The 18130-nt window shown below is 44.6% G+C and overlaps 1 protein-coding gene across 3 annotated transcripts in view; it reads right to left on the reverse strand.

Moving 5' to 3' along the window:
• PTPRG (protein tyrosine phosphatase receptor type G) overlaps positions 1–18130 on the reverse strand; it is a 643070-nt gene that overhangs the window by 391005 nt on the left and 233935 nt on the right. The gene's annotated exons all lie outside the window — the stretch shown is intronic.

The following is an 18130-nucleotide window of genomic DNA, read 5'->3' on the forward strand; positions in this document are numbered from 1 at the left end:
CCCTGGCTTCATGACTGTCAAACCCGAGGTCCCCAGAACCCCAGGGAGACGGGCTTCAACGGACCTGCAGCATTCAGCCCCAGCGAGCTCCCTGCGGTGAGGCACGGAGCACTTTTCAAACCAACAACGTGGGAAGTAAAAGTGTGAAATTGCTGTAATGGCGAATGTGCTTTTATTGTAAAAGGTCTCCCCTATTACATTATTTTATATCCCTATCTGAAGCATTACAGAACTATAAAGTGTTCGTGACAAACTTTTTAAAGCTATTTCAAGTCTTTCTTCAAACTGAGTTTTGAAGTTTTATGCGGAAGACCAAAACACAGAGAAGTGGTGTTTGGAAGGCTCTGGGGAACCGCAGGATTCTGAACACACTTTGAAAGCCCGCACACCCGGGAAGAGGCCTGCTGTTGAAAAGGGGGTGACAGCACCTCCGCGGGCCCCAGGACAGCGTCGGGGGCATGTCTGCAAAAGGCGGAAGGTGTACGTTGCAGTGAGTTGACCTCAAAACCCACGGTTCTCAGGGAATCACTTCTCAGGGAATTCTAACAGGAAAAAGATGGGCAGAGATGAAAGAAGAGAGTCCAGCTGTCCTGCTGTGAAATCTTTGTATCCTCCTGCTGTCCCCCCTCCCCGCCCCCGGGGTTCATGGAGTAAGGTCAGCGGCTACAATGACAAGAGAGCTCAGCAATCTGTCCAGGGCCCTAAAAACAGATCACGGCAAGGAACACACATGACAAGGCTTATTGTCAAAGTGAGAGTCGTACCGTAACCATGCTCCTTCCCGCTCCATGAAAATAGGCAAAAAAACTGCCTCAGCCATCTCCAAACCATGTCATACCTCTACAAACCAGCATCTCCCAGCTTCCCTACAGAAATTAATGCAAATATTTAACTCAGTCAGAAAAAAACCCACCAAAAACCTAAAATAGATGGAATTTTTAATCTTACATTCAAAGGTATATAGCATGCAGCTACAGCTTCAGCTTTCTCGGTAAGCCTGAAATGTCAAACCCCCCTCCCTGCGGCCCTGGCCGCATTCTCTTCCTCTACACACCCCACATCCAGGGAGCGGGGCCTGACTCCTGATATAAAGCTGGTCCAGTGTTGACCACTCAGCTCGGATTGCAGCTGTGTCTGACCACTAGCTGTCCACTGGAACAGCGCTTCATCAGCCTGGAGAGTGCTATATAGCAGTGCACTGAAGTCTTCCTAATAGAACACGTTAAAAAAAAAAGGGGGGGGGGTATGGACATAGATATACTTATAGATCTCTACCTATCTATATATAGGGAGATCACAAACACACACACACACACACACACACACACACACACACACACACACACATATATTCATGAGGTTTTGAACCTTATGAGAAAAAAAAAATCTCCGTGTTCTGAAATGGAGTATAGGGTTGGGGAAGGGAAATGAGTTAATAGAGGGATCAGAGAAATGTCTTCTACACCTTCCCTCATTAACTTCTCACAACACATACACTGAAAGAGGTAAAATCAGACCCTTTTTATAGAAGAGGAAAGCAATGAAACAAATCCACCTCAAATGGCTTACAGCAGACACAATGAAGGGGCAAAGGCTGCCTGGCTGCCCAGCAGAGATGCTCAGGCGCCTGTGTGTCAGCCTGGCACTGCTGTACCCGCCGGGTCTCCCACCACAGCGCCCCCTCCTGCCCTCACTGTGCTCCCAGGCTCCGGCAGGCCCTCCCTCCCTCCCTGCGAGCAGACCTGGGAGCTCCAGCTGCCGCCCCAACAGGCACAGGTCCCGCAGCAGAGAGGGCTTCCGGATGAAAGCAGAGAATGGAGTCACCAGTCAAAGCACTAAGACCCTGAGCGCCCGGCCTGGGCCCCTCACCCACTCCTCCAGTCCCGGAGAAGAAAGGACTCGCCCAGGACACAGTGACCCAGAGAGAGGGCAGGAGGGCACTGGTGTTTCTCAAAGCCTTTTCGTGCCACAGCCTGCCTGGTGCCCTCCACTGCTCTCATTGCTGTGCTCAAAACCCGCCCAAACTCCGCAGCTTAAAGCACCACTGCGCGTTCGCTATCTGTCACCTCTCCACTGTGTCAGTATCTGGCAATGGCTCAGCTGGCTGTTTCTGGCTCCGGCTTTCTAATGAGGCTGCAGCCAGGATGTCAGCTGGGCCTGCAACCACCTGAGGCTCACTGTGCACTGGACCATCCATCTCCGAAGTGGCTCGGCCACCTGCTGGCAAGCCGGTGCTGCTCGCTGGCGGCAGCCTCACGTCTCCCCGGGTCCCCTGATCGGTGTCAGCTCGCTCCGGAGCAAAGAACTGGCGAGAGTGGCCGCACGCCCTCCGGCCTGGGCTCAGAACGGACAGCACAGGGAACACAACACAGGCAAGTCCCTGTCCCTGCAGCTTACATTCCACTGAGGGAAACAGACAGTGAGGAAGAGGAAGGAATAAGGAAAGGAGTGCTGAGATCAACAGGGAAAACAGTAAAGCAGAAGCTATGAGACCAGGGACATTTTGAGTGAGGTGTGTGCCGGCCTCATCCTCACTTCCCAGCGTTCACACGCTTCCCCGGTGTCCTCCCGCCGAGAGTCCCAGCCGGGCGGTGTGACCGGCAGAACGAGGCCGGAGTGACAGCCTGTGACTCCTAACGGGCGGCACCGAAGGCCCTTCCCCTCACCTCTGGGGGACCCGGCTGTCAGTGCTCATAAGAAGCAACATATTCATACCGAGGAACTCATCTCTATTATAACATCGCCGAAGCCGGCAGTGACAGCATCTGACTGGGTGGTTTGGAAAGTCTGTTCAGGTAAGGAAATCCTAATGTGCAAGAGGCTGCATCGGCACATAGGCAAGCATCTGAACGCCAGATTCCGTTTTCAAATTCCTTTCCCGTATAATCACGGTGCAACCTACTCGACATAAAACCCACCAGGACAGACTCCCAGGGGAGGTCAAGGTAACCGGGGGCCATGTTACAACTCACCACAGAAAGAGGAAGTCGGGCCCTTGGAAAAGGAAGTAAAAAACCAGCAAAGTGTCTCCCCGCAAAGATTCCGTTCAGGGCAGGGCGGAGCAGAGAGAGGAAAACAGGACCTGGCACTGTCTTTACACAGCGAAGGAAGAAGGCTGTCAATACAGCGGCCTTTGTTAAAAGCTCCAAAATCTAGTAAAAAACTTATCAGAAATCTTTTCCATCCACCAAAAATGCAGTCCGATTGTGTCCATCCTGTATTTGTTATAAATTATTACATAACAGATTACTTCAAATTTAGTGGCTTAAAACCACTAACATGTTACAACACATTTCTTTCTTTCTTTTCCAGGTTTCATTGTTAATCCTCACTGGATAATATTTTTTCATTGATTTTTAGAAGGAGTGGAAGGGAGGAAGGGAGAGAGAGAGAGAGAGAGAGAGAGAGAGAGAGAGAAACATTAATGTGAGAGAAACACATCGACTAGTTGCCTCACAGGTTACTGAGTCTGCAGCTTAGGCATGTGCCCTGGACTGGAATGGAACCTGGGACCCTTCAGTCCACAGGCCGATGCTCTCATCCACTGAGCCAGACCGGCTAGGGCGCTACATCATGTTTTGAGCGCCATCCAATCAAAATAGCCGCCATCAGAAAACATTAGTGAATTATGCGAGGTTATCATTTCTTAAGCACACTTTCCAATGTTTTACTTTCCAAACGACGCCATCGAAAGCCAAGGAGAGAAGAACAGACTGATTGTGGAGCCAAACCGGAGCCCCGTCAGAACCCTTCTCCATCGGGGGAAGGACGTGGCCAGGAGCCCATCAGGAGCAGCCTCACGGTGCCAGGCTGCCGGGTGCCCATCCTCGGGCGCTTGGAAATTCCAATGTGATTTATGCACACTTCCCCTTCATCTCACTTTTTTTAAACTGGGTATCATACTTAATCCAAACAGCCAGTTCCCCACCACGTGAGTAAACACGCATTCGATGTGAAAAGCAATCTGAGAGGGACAGGTGCTGATGAATCCAGCTGGGAGGCGCAATGGGAAAGCAGGCAGGGGTGGCGGAGACGGAGGTTTCTGGCCGCCGGCAGCTGCATCCCTCCTCTTGCGCAAAGCAGGTGGGTTTCCTTCAGCGATACTAGGTTCTCCCGACCAGATCTTTTCCTAATGGGCCGTTTAAGCTACGGATGCATTCCCGTTTTCCCTTCACTGGGCCCATCATACAACCCGGAGGCGTTTAAATACCAGCAGTGAATACAGCTTCAAGCAGACCATTCCCGGGATCGAACCCTTTCTGAGCCGGGTTTTCAGCATTCCTAAAGATTTCACCAGCTCCCCCGTCTTCCTGCACTAAAGTCCGTCTCTGCCTATGCTCAGCCAGGTTGTCTGTGACATGGACCAGCATGGTGCAGAGATGACTTGGCAGTACCTGTGGGCTCAGGGGCAGTCCCAGGCAGCAGCTGTCCAGCTGCCCCGCTCTGTGCTGTCAGGGAGCGCGCAGGGAGGGGGCCTGCTTGTTCCCCGGCTGAGAGGAGCCCCTACGTGGCACCGAGGCCTCCCTGCCGTGCCCTCTGGATACCAGCTGACAGCACGCATCTGCAGGGTCTGTTAACATGTGAACTGTACAAGGAAACGCTGTAGACAGATGTTCAGTCAAGGCTCAACCTTAATGTCAAGAACATATAAAAAACCCAAACTTCTAATAATGGAGAGGCAAATATACAGCCGCAGAATAGCCACAATGACAAAGCACTACGTCGCTGTACTTTCAAAATAAATACATAAGAACTAAGCACACAAAATACACAAGGCACAAATGGCTAAACATCAACTTTTAAAAGTAGGATATTTATACATACACACACACACACACACACACACACACACACACTATACCTTCTATCTTTAAAAATAAAAGAACAACAATGTAAATATTTCCGGAACTTAATGTGCATGCAAAGTATATGACAATACTTTGTATGCACATTAAAAGCAAACTACATTCACAAAATCAGTGATAGTTTTTATCTGGGAGAGGGAACAAGGTAAAGGGTCTGGGGATCCCTATCAGTAAGGAATGAGATTTGTACAAAACATTTCTTTTTTAGCCAGGAGAATATAACCACGTATTGCTTAGAATAATAAATAAATAAAAAAATTGGTCCTAAAAATATTACAACCAGGAAAAAAAAATTGTTTTGAGCCTGAACATGTTTAATTCAGCTTACGTTAACTCAACTATTGGAACTTTTCAGAAAGCAGAAGAAAATATTGAAAGAGCATCAGAGTCCAGGCACAAGCCTACGGTGACCCTAGTAGCCCGGTCCTTAGGTGAGTAAACACGGGACTGTTCTAGAAATGGCTTTGGTGAAGGCAGTCACCTTCTGACTCGGGTGTAGGCTTCCCTCACACATCACCGCATCCCGTTAGCACATCACATCCTCTCCGCGGACAGCGAGCAGGGCCTGGGCCTGGGGAAGCCACAGCCATGGGCGTTCTCAGCACGGATGGTGCAATACCCCATTTTGTTTCAAATCCATCTTCCAGTCCAAGTTCTCAAACAGTTTAAATCATGGAGTGCTCTTTTTCCCTCAACTGCACATGTCTTTTTGCTACATTCCTAGTTAATAAAGGAAAGTCCTGTAAAATTATTCATGAACTTCCTCTGTGGCAGGTTCCCATAATGTATTCCGTCGAGAAATACATAAATCAAACCATCTGCCATTGAGCCGATTCGAAGGCACTGACTGGCCGTGGTTTCGTGGAGAATGTTATCTGCTTCCATCCTGTCCACGCAGAGGAGAAGCTGTGGCTTCCTGTCCCAGGGTGTTGTCCAAGAAAGGACACCACAGAAGTCTGTGAAAATAATCCTGGGCATTTTGTTTCCAGAGGAGCATTGGAGCGCTCCCCGCTGAGAAAGAAAATGGCTGGTCCGGGTCGCACAGGGCCCCGTGTGCTCCTGGGACTGAAGGAACACACACCGCTCTGCTGTCGGCCATGTTTCACTAACTCGCCCGTCCTCAGCTCTCCAGCAGGGGCCTGTGCGGTGACATCAGGTGAGCTTCACGCTCTTCTCTGTTCTCTGGTCAGTAGGTCAGTTCCTCAGACTCCTCACCTTAGTTAGAAAATGGGGTTATGCCTGCCTCTTTATAAGATGTATTAGAAGGATTAAAATGAACGCCCTGTGCTTAGCAGGTGCCCTGCACACAGTAGGGCACCATAATGGTTTTGTATATAACACACACACACACACACAGATAATTTTTCAAAAATAGGTATGAGGTTGAGTCTAACACAGCTCAAGACACAGTACACCGAGCGATGCAGGAAGGAGCAGCTCTTTCTGTTCCGCATTCACTACTAGAGTGCCTAGTGAATAAAAAAAATCTGAAATAATCCTAATATGAAAAGATAACATAATTGTCCAAGGCCTTATGAGTTGCTATAAAATATATACTACAGATATGCTAAAGTTTAAAAAGGTAAAAAATGGGGTGTGGAGTAAAGGGGGGGTCAACTGGAAAAAAATACAAATAAAGGGGCCGTCTGTAATACTTTCAACAATAAGGGTAAAGTATTTAAAAATAAAAGGTATAAAATGCAAACATTCCTTCAGCATTCTCCTTTCACCCTGACTCACTGAAGGCCACGTCTGCCAGCAGAGGCATTTCAGTGAGAGGCGCGGCTGGGGGTCAGGTGCACAGAGTTCTGTCTTGACCAGGAACAGCAGAGCCCACCTCGCATCCAAGGCACGGCCTCTTGGGAAAAGGGTAAAGACTGCAGAGAGGATGATAACTTCCCCCATCAGAGGCCACAACCACCTCCGGCAAGTCCACATCCCCACCAGCACAGGGTGGTGCTCACCCCCCACCAGCCTGCAAGGCTTTCCACGGCAGCCAGGCCTCAGCCACCCAGACAGCTTCCCTGGCACCCGCTCTCCAGCCAAAGAAGAAAAAGGGGAGGTACAGAGAGTTTGGTATTGCGCCCTTGGCCATGGCTGGGATTTTGAAAAGGCTGCAGGACCCCTGCACACCCTGCAACAGCTGGGAAAGTCGAGCAGCAGACCCTCCTCCACCCGTGTATTTGCAGCTCACGGAGTGGTCAGGAGTCGCTGCAAACGCCGTGTGCGTTCTGCAGAAGGACACGGGACAGCAGCGCTGGACACAAAGGGGAGCTGTACGGGCAGAATGGGATGCTGCTCGGAGCCGGGCTGCGGAGCAGAGGCAGAGCGTCTTCCTGCCCAGAGGACCAGGCTCTGGGCCACAGCTCCATCGCCTCCAGAACGGGAAGTCCTGCCAAAAACTGGCTGGCTGACCAGCCCAGTGTTAATGCAGGGCTTTTTTCCTTCTTTCCTTTAAATCATTTATGTGTTTTGTTTGCTCTGGATTTCAGGACAAAGAACATACTTCATAGAACCCATTCAACCTTTCGTCCTTTTTTTTTTAGCTGAAGCTCTTAAAGCTATGAGCAGCCTGAGGTGCCCCCAAAAGTACTGTCCGGTGGGAGTGTCTGCAGGGAGAGCTAGGCAACACTCAGAAAATAGAAACGAGGCCAGCAACAACTGGTGGGACTCTGTGCAGCCAGCTGGGAGGGCTGCAAAACAGAAGTACAGCGTGGGTGACTCACAGAACTGAAACCTACGGCCGCACAATCTGCAGCCCAGCAGTCCCAGCGCACGGTGCGGGCAGGGCCGGCTCTTCTGAGGACCCAGAGGAGATCTGCCCCAGGCCTCTTTCCTCATCTCCGGTGGCCTGCAGGCAATCTCTGGCACTCCTTGGCTTGTGGGAGCGCCACCCTAACCTCTGCCTTCATGTTCCAACGTTCTCCCAGAGTGTGCGTCTGTGTCCAAACTTCCCTTTTATACAGCTGCTAGCCACGCTGTGTTAGGGGCTCACCCTAGTCCCGTGGGCGGCAAACTGTGGCTCGAAAGCCACCTGCGGCTCTTTGGCCCCTTGAGTGTGGCTCTTCCACAAAATACCACGGCCTGGGCGAGTCTATTTTGAAGAAGTGGCGTTAGAAGACGTTTAAGTTTTTAAAAAATTCGGCCCTCAAAAGAAATGTCAATCATTGTACTGTTGATATTTGGCTCTGTGGACTCATGAGTTTGCCAACCACTGCCCTAGTCCAATATGATCTCCTCTTAGCAAACGGCATCTGCACTGGTGCTGTTTCCAAATAAGATTACGTGCTGCACTACTGGGGGTTAGGACCCCAACATATAAATTGGGGGGAGAATAGGATTCAAAACAAAAGACTGAGGAACTTATTTTTACCCCATGCTGGTTCATTTGAACTTCAATGGCCCGAGTGGCTGGCAGCTACTGCACTGGACAGCACAGCCACCAAAGCACTTCCTCCTGCACCCGGGGCTCAGGCTGTGGCTGCAGCTCGGGGCACGGAAGGTACTGCCACCGTCAGTCACCACAGAGGACATCTCAGTTCACAGAATGAGTCCTTGGAATCTGTGCAAGGTAAGAGCCTCTAAGTCAGGAAGTGCATCAGGCCTGGAGATTTCTCACTTCAAAGGCTTCCGCCCCGCGCTTCCTCTACGGCTGAACTTCCGGACCTGTCCTGGGACGGCCGCAGTGCCCGAGAGGACTGCACTCCTAGCTGCTTCTATGCGAAGACAGTTCACCACTCAGATGTTAATTGCTATTACAGGGATTAATTACTTGCTATTGTACCACGCTGGCTCTCAGTCATGTAACGATAATTATCTCTTAAAGAGTACATGTATGAATAATATAACAATTCAAATTTTACAGCATTTATCAGATGTTAGACGCTGACAGAAGCATTTTATGCGGATATTCTTCAATCCTGACACTAATTACTGTTATTGTCCCTATTTAAGAGACGAGCAAACTGAGGCTTTGAAAGGTTAAGCGATTGGCTTCAGAAAACAAAGCAAACGAATGAACCGGGACTCCCATCTGCCTAGGTTCCGATCTCTCTCCCTGACCCACTCTGCCACATGAGTACTTACAACTCATTAGTACACGTGCTTATGCACCAAGAGAAATAATGGCAAACGCGTTACGTGACATGGAGATTTTCACAGACTCCGTGCCACGTAAACATGGGAAACGCAAACCCTTTCTTTCCTAATATCCCACAAGCTACGGCCTGACACCAAGCGCGTTCCTTGTAGAGATTCCTGGTGGCAAAGGTTTGGCACAAGTAATAGGTTTGCATGAGAGTATAAGGATAAAGCATGTGACTTTAAATAACAACATCATGGCTTTTCAAGGGGAAAATTGAAATGTTATTTCAAGTCCCCAGATAATAGGATCAATAGACAACTTCCCAGTGGAGGCAACAGCCTGACTAAAGCAACAGCCTCTGCCGTTTGCCTCGAGAGGCCACCCTGAAGCTTAATCATCCTCACTGTCAGGTTTCTCGGCCTCGTCTATAGTCACAAATTCTCTCTGCTAAATCCCAACCGGGTAACCACAAGCTTCTCTCCCAAATCACCGCCCTCCCTCAGCGCCGTGCACCCACTAACAACCCTGGGCCAGTATGTGTTCATTCACAGGGCCCCTAACCGTTACCTACAAGGTGCCTTTCACATCATTCATAGGGAAACACAAAAGAAGGACATGAAACAACCCCCAAAGACAAGATGCTTAAAAGGGGATGCTAGGGAAAGTGTGACGAGCCTAAAAAAACAAAACAATACACAGGATGAATGGATCCATTTTCCCTTTACTCATTCAGGATCCAATAAGAAATGGATATTGGACATTTTCTATGTGACAATCACTAGTAAGACTAGAAATAGAGCAACAAGTAAGTCAGCTATAGCCTTACTCAGTAGGTAGAGACTTAAAAATCTTTCAGTTATAATATTTAATGTAGTTATCCCCAAACTATGGAACCACTTAATACCGATTTTAGTTACGTAATGATACAGTTCCAGAAACTACAGTTGCCAGATTTAGCACATGAAATTCAAATGACCAGTTAAATTTGAACTTCAGGTAAACAAATAATTTTTGAGTACAGGTATGTCTTCTATTTTACCTGGCAAACATAGCATAGGGTCTGGTCATTAATATTAAATTGCAGAACAAATATGAAATGTTGATTTTTGTACCACAGCTCTAAGAGTTGCTAACTTCCGGCTAACAACCACACTCCAACCCTCATGTTAAAGTGAGTCAACGAAGAGAGCCTGGGTCTCCATGCAACTCCAGGACAGCTGTGAATAGCACCCCATAAGTGAACAGAAAATAAAAGGTTTAGCTGAAGTTCAGCTTATGAGATTGTGGTCTCTGGATTTACCTGATAAACAGTTTACAGGAAACAATGCAGCGTTGAACAGAGCCAGAGATAAATAACAGGTCTTCCAGGATGCTATCACACCCTGTATCACATTTAATCCAAAAAAGTCAAGGCTAGCAACCTGCCCCTCCAAGCATCCATCAATGCTAAGTGCACCCGTCACTCAGTGGCAGTAAAATTTCTTGTTTCTGGAGGGAATGCCAGGCACTTGAAAGGTGGTGGCTGCATTGTGGTGTACACATGCATACACAGACACAAACACATTCTCTCATCAGTCTGATGAGCATCATTTCTTGACTCAAGTCTTCAATCTTGACCCTCGACAGCACCAGAAATGCCCCCATGGGAGGGTAGTCCAAGTCCACATTCATGCCATGCGGTCTGTATTCCAAAGGCAATATTCTGAGGGCCCACATTAAAGCAGCAGGGTTTATATTTAATATGTGCAGGGTGATTACTTAAATGCTGCAGCAAAGACTTACATTGATTGCTGCAATAAAACTTGTTTCTCTTTCTCCCTGATGGCATAACTATAATGAAACTCCCACCAAAGTACCTCATTCCAGGGCAGGCACCACAGAAATCGTGTAGGTCAATGGAATGGGACAAGTGATGTCCACCAATTCTAGGCCCAACCCAAGCTAGCCGGGGATGCAGAGCTACAAGATGGAAGGAGCCTGGCTCCATGAATGACAGCCTGGCCCTGAATGACTAACTCAGCATGAGCATGAAGCAAACTATTTTATCAAGTTTCAGCTAACACTTCTATTAGTATGGACCCAAGCCAGTGCAATGCAAATGGAATCCCAATTATATTTAATGAAATGGAATTTAATGAAATCTCTCTATAAAACTATCTCTCTCCAGCCTGATGTATAATACTTCCCTACTTGAGAAAAAAAACTTTTATCTCGGATTCATGTTGACTCATTATGCAAAGAAAATCCAATTTTGCTGAATATGTCAATTTAAACTTTCATAAACTATGTTATCATCATATGAGGACGTGGCTAAGTTAAGTTTACAAAGTTCATCTGGAATGAGAATCACCAGGAAAATTTGAAAGGAGAAAAATAAAGACGTAGGGTTTGCATTACAAGAAAAGCATGCCCTCCATTGTGGTACTACCAAAATGGAAACTACGAGAGATATAAATAAATATAAAATAGCACCTGCCCTTAGAAAGTATTTTGAGACAACTCACAGGAGGAAAAATTAATTGAAACATTTTATTGAAGAAGCGAAAATTCTGATTAAGCTTACATCGAATGTATTTTAATGACTTTCGCCTTTCCCAAATTCTTCAGTCCATCCCAAATCCAAGGGGTATATATCCCAGAGGCAATTTTCCTCTTTTTTTTAAAAACTAGCATCCCCAAAATATTAATTTTATCAGCAGGACTCCATGACTAGAAAAGAGTTTTCCTTTACAACTCTGAAATGTTAGTTTGAATCCTCCTCTAATAGGGATAAGGTGAAATACATTAAGAGTTGATACCAACACCTGATTCCCAAGGTACTGGAGCAGAAAAATCTCTTAAAAATTGAATACCTCTTAAAAAAAATAAAGTTCTCCAAGTTATAAATTCCTTGCAGATAAAATAACATTGTAATTTATGCTCATGTCCTTTATAGCTTGCGAAATTCATATCTACAGCTACTAAAAGGAATACCTTCCCAAACTTTCCTTTCAGGCATGACTTCAAAGGAGAAGGTAGGAGATTTAAGTACTCCTCATTGTAATTTCCAATCAACTTAATTAAGGTATAATTTATGTAAAATAAAATCCACTCATTTTAAGTGTACAGTTTGGTTATTTACTATAAAATAATTGGCACCACAATCAAGTTGTATAATATTTACATAATCCCAACATGTTCCTTCCAGCCCCTTTTAGTCAATTTCTTCCCTAACACTGTGCTTATAGTCTGCCCATGTGATTTCCATCATTAGTTATGTTTTCCAGAATTTTGCAAAAATGGAATCATACATTACATCATCTTTTATGCCTGGCTTCTTTCACTCAACATCATGTTTCTGAGGTTCATCCAATTTGTTGCATGTACTTGTAGTACGTTTTGTTCTACTGCTGACATGAATTTCACTGTGTAAATTTATCAGCAGTTGATGTACATTTGAGTCGCTTCCAGTTTTTGGCAATTATAAACACGCACATTTTTTGTAGACCTCACTGTTGTGCTTACTGTAGCCTTACAGTAAGTCTTGAAATCAGGTCATTACAATCCCTGAACTCTTTCTCCAATTTGTTTGGCTATCTAGGTTCTGTATACTTCCAATGCATTTTAGAACTGGGTTGCCAATTTCTATTTAAAAATAATAATCTGGCAGTATTTTGACTGGGTTTGCCTAAAATCAACAGAGTGGCCAGATTATTATGATCTCTGAACACATAATAATCTATCCAATCAGTATATATCCTATATAATAAAAGGTCAATATACAAATTGTCCCTTCGACCATGAGTTCGACCAGCAGGCAGGCAGGCCAACCGCCCATGTCCCCTCCCCATGGCCAGACTGACCGGACCCCACCCATGCACGAATTCATGCACCAGGCCTCTAATTAACACACACACACACACACACACACACACACACACATACACAGAGTGGCCAGATTATTATATGTTCAGAGATCATAATAATCTGGCCACTCAGTATTATGCCAATGTCTAACTATAATTTTAAGAGATTCCAATACGTGGGTTCCCAATCTAACCTGACTTCCATCTCATGCCTCTGTCCACTCTGACACTACATTTGAGGTGAGGCTCCTACACCACAGAACCATCATGTGGTTGTGGGGAGCGGCTACAGTGTTTGGACAGGTTCAAGCCTCAGTCTAATGAGAGGGCATAGTCCTCTCATGGCCATGTGCAAGTCCCAGCTTGGAGGGCAGAGCCCTCCCAGCACAATTATAGCCAATAGCTATAGTTGTAAGCTCGAACATATGATCCAAACATGTGACCCCACGTGTCCGAGTGATGTGGGCTTGATAGAGTTCAGGTGCATGTGACTGAGTAGGATTGAAACCCACAAAAATGTAGTAAACATCTTGACCATACCCTTACTTCACCTTGTGGCATCTGGCTATAAAATAAAGATAGGGCTTGTAGTCCGTGGCGCTGTCGCTAGCTCTCCATCAGAGAGGACAGTGTCCACCCAGACTCAGCTTTCTTCTCTTGTCTGTCTTTTCTCAATCCTTCACCGCCCCCTCTCAGGGTCACCAAACATGGCTAAGCTGGAACGGCTAAAAATGCTCAAGACTCAATATCCAGGGGGTGATGCAAATACCCATCTAACATACATGTACATATGAATTAGAAACGTATATAAAAATATATATTTGCTATGTTCCCTAAATTCTAATAAGGCGCCCAATGTGGGGCTAAGTATGACATGGCTGTGCCTGCTTGCCACATGTGGGAGCATCCCAGAAGGCTACAGCCTTCTCTTCCAGTTCCCACTCTTGGTCCTAGTCTTCCTCAGGACTCCTGCACCTCCCCAGCTGCACAGCCCTTGGCAGCCCACACTCCCTTCTTGATCCCACAAAAATGAATACTTGATTTACCCAACTGTGCCATTGGGTCTGGCTTCCTTTGCCTCCAGCACCTCAGGGTAGATTCTTAAAGAGATCAGAGCTCCTAAGTCAAACACACTGAGCTCCCCTCACCACGTGGCACATCCATTTATGGTCCTTGCCTACCCACTTACCTGTACCCAAGCAACTTGACCATTCCATGGTATTCTCTTTGTCTCTTACTTTCAGTTAATATCACTCAGTATCTTGCCAATGGATGGAACAGCATAATTGTCCCTTTTTGGTGCCATTGCTTAAGCCATGAAAACATTTCTTAAGAACAGAAGGATGGGGGAGGGAGACTAACTACACTCACATCTCCTTCCACCCCACCCAAAAGTCAAAAGTATTCAATAAAAAGGTTTAAAAAGAGTCCACCTTGTATCTCTCATTAGTTCAATGCCCATTAGTCCGAGTAATGACTTATATCTCCAATACAAAGATTATTTTTCTCTTTCTTAAAAAGAAAAAAATTTAACCTCACAAAACTAAAAATCACTATATAAAAAGCTCTAAATTTCTCCCCATGGAGCATGCACTGAAATCCTCACTTTAACTCCTGTCTTTTCAATATGCATTTGACTTGGGAAACCAAATAAAATGTGTTTCCCAGCTCACTGTAATACGGTTATCTTAAATATATATAAAACATCTCCTGAACAGTTTTCGTTTTAATTTCTATATCAGCAACACTGTATGAGTTGATGTCTATTTTTTATCTTCCTTGTAGTTGATAAAATAATCAATGTTAGTATCAAAGTTATTACCAAAAATTTAGAGATACCTCTCTGGAATTAACTATATCTTGTATATCTGTTTACTTATATAGTATCTAAATGCCAGCCCTCCCTCCTCCAATGTAAGCTCCAAAAAATAATACATCTTCTCTGTCCCATTCACCTGCATCCAGTATGGGTAAGCAGTCAATGATTCTTTGATTAATAAAAGATTACTTACCTCAGGCTTAAATCATCATGACTAAAGCAAAAAATAGATACACAATTAATACTCTGACACCATTTATTATAAAACCTAAATCATCCTCCTTCCCCACCTATAAGCTGCTTATTAAATCGCTTAGTTTAAGAGATAAAAGCCTAGTGTTTTGTTGCCTTGGAATAATAACATTCATTTGCCGAAATCATAATTCAACATGTAGGACATTCATTCACTTTTTAGATAATATGGGTTTAACCCCTTGATACTTTAAACTTTGAAGACTTAATAACTGGAAAAAATACAAATCAAAATAGGTCCTGGATATTAAGGTAGAAAATTAACAAAGAATATTCTTAAGACAGTCAATTATATTTAATCAAAATAATAAGGGCAATCTAGACAACAAAAGCAAAATCCTACCAATTAAGGCACAATTGTACAAAATGATATGATTTAGCCATTATGTGTGCCAACCCCTTGATACAACTAGAAAGTGCTTAATACTCAATATCTAAGGGGTCATGCAAATACACATCTAACATACATGTGCATACGAATTAGAAATGTATACATAAATATATATTTGCTATATTCCCTAAATTCTAAGACTGCATGAATTCTGAAATACAGTCATTTAAAGAGCACCCTTTTTTGGAGGAAAAAGAAATAGCACCACAGGAAAAAAAAACACTTAACTCCACGATGCACTGGGACCACAAAATAACCCATAAGTGTGAGATGGGTGAATTTTATAATGAATAAAATGTGTACAAGGGTGAGAGCGGAGAGAAAACGCAGTAGGAGAACAGTACTGGAATAAAATACCAAAAATGTCAAAAATCATTCTTTTTCCTCAATATAATTAACAATTTTTATTTCTCGATTTTTTTTAACTTTGCAACTTCTCTATATTCACGTTGCCTCTATAATCTTAAACGTCAACACAACCATTTTTAAAGTTTTTCTTTCAAACAAGAAAGCAATGTTGCTATATAAAGCTGCGTTAGGCAAATTCCTAGCTTTTCAGCTCAAGCCTCAATTCAGTCACTGGAGGTTTGAAACATTTCAGGCCAAGCTTTTGGAGCTGGTCCATCCTAGACATTCCACTGTTCTGGCAGCTGGAGAATATTTACCATTTCACATTAGCTTGTTTTTGCATTTATCCTCCTTGATGACCTCGGGTGTCCAGGAGCAGCTGGACACATTTTTAAAGAAACAGAACAATATTGTAGAACACTCTCATGTCCATTGCTATCTGTCATCTGAAAACAGTCCTACTTTCTACAGAGGCCAAATTCCTATTATCTAACAATAAATATTTCCAGGTGTAATAAACTCAAGAGCTATTTAAAATAGTTAACGCATCAAATACAAGGTGTCCCCAAAAAATGTATTCACACTTTGTTTTGTTTTTGTTTTTTTAATATATTTTATTGATATTTTACAGAGAGGAGGAAAGGAGAGAGATAGAGAGCTAGAAAAGTCGACGAGAGAGAAACATCGACCAGCTGCCTCTTGCACACCCCCTACCGGGGATGTGCCCGCAACCAATGTACAATACATGCCCTTGACCGGAATCAAACCTGTGACCTTTCAGTCCGCAGACCTACGCTCTACCACTGAGCCAAACCGGTTTCGGCTGTATTCACATTTTGAATAATTATTCACGCCAATGAGTTAAATCTGAAAAGAAAGGAACATCGATTGAGCTTCCAGCTGCTAAGTGTGTATACATTTTGGGGGAGGACACCCTGTAAGCTTTTCCTGTCACCAATAAAAATGAAAATTCTCTGCGAAACAAACATCCTTATTTTACAATTCAGCTTCTTAAAACCCAGAAATGAAAAGTACTTATTATCGTACCGAAGATATATGCTGTTGGTTTTAGATTTGCTTATAACATTAAAAATTCTCTGATAAAAACACATAAATCAGAACCTTGCGTTCTTCCCTCAGCCATTACTGAATACATAAAGCACCCGTTTGCCAGACATTTTAATGAATATGTGCTAACTTCACACTACTGTTCACTTAAACACCAGCCCAGGAAGCATGAAAAGCTTGGATTTTATACAGCTCCTTTTAAGTGCAATCTCTCAGAATCCTGGAAACAAAGACACTGATAACATGCTATCTATTTTATTTACAGAAACGCAAAATAAAACAAATTCCAAATGACAATTTTAGCAAGAGAAAGCAAATGAAGAAAGAGCTTTGGGAGAACCGTAAAAGCACTAAATTTTGACCAGTTATTGGACATAGTTTGACACAGAATATTATGGTACTGGGGGGGGGGGGGGGGACGACGACTTAGTAGACAATTTTTTTAAGTTTTTCTTAGTTGGTATTTGATTCTAAAGGTCCAGTCCACACAAGCAAATGTAAGTCATCACTCTCTTAAGGAATCATCTTTACTACAGAAATTCACAGCCATAAACTGCTAGGTAGAGGTTTAAAGGGAAAGACTTGTTTTTATCACCAGGAAGCCAGCATATGCATTGCAGGCACTCTGCCGTCCCTTTTAGACCAGGCCTAGAGAGGCAGTCACGCTAACTGGATCGAAAATGTAGAAAATTCAAAGGCATGCTAACACTTACTGGAGGTTAAATTTGGCGACCTTATTTTGTAATTAAATCTAAAATGGTCCTTTTCAAGAAAAAAAAAGTATATATACCTGTGTAGATTTGGTGGCCTTTATTTATATTCAGAACCAACCTCTAGAATTAATCACTTAAAATAAAAGTAACTGCAATGGATCTGAGGTAAGCCACCCAACACAACAGCACACCCCTCCTGGTGCACTGCTCCTCACTTACCAAGTTCAAGACAAGTTCCCTGCTGCCTGGCTCCCTCCCACTCACCATATATGGAATCTCAGGTCAATCATTTAACCTCCCCTTGTGCTCTGGACTGAACTGTGTCCCCCAAATTCACCTAGTGAAGCCCTAATTCCCAATGTGATGGTACCTGAAGACAGGGCCCTTAAAGGGGTAATGAGGATAAATGAGGACAAATGTGTGCAGCCCTGATCCAAAGGACTGGTGTCCCTATAAAAAGAGGACACAGCGCGAAGGTGGCAGTCTGCAAGCCCAGGAGGAAGGCCTCAGGAGAACCCAAAGCTTCCCGCAAATTGATCTCGGACTCCAGCCTTCCAAACTGAAAAACACAATTGGTTGTTTAGGTCGGCTGTATTTTGTTACTGCAGCCCTAGCAGTTAATATACTTGCCTTCGGTTTCTTCCTATATTTTGGATGATGCCTCCAAATGGAACACAGAAAGCACCACGTAGTTGAAAATCAAAGAAGCGTGAAGCGTGCCTGAACGGTGTGGCTCAGTGGTTGA

This window comes from Pipistrellus kuhlii, unplaced genomic scaffold, assembly GCF_014108245.1.
Source record: "Pipistrellus kuhlii isolate mPipKuh1 unplaced genomic scaffold, mPipKuh1.p scaffold_m20_p_11, whole genome shotgun sequence".
NCBI classification, from domain to species: domain Eukaryota; kingdom Metazoa; phylum Chordata; class Mammalia; order Chiroptera; family Vespertilionidae; genus Pipistrellus; species Pipistrellus kuhlii.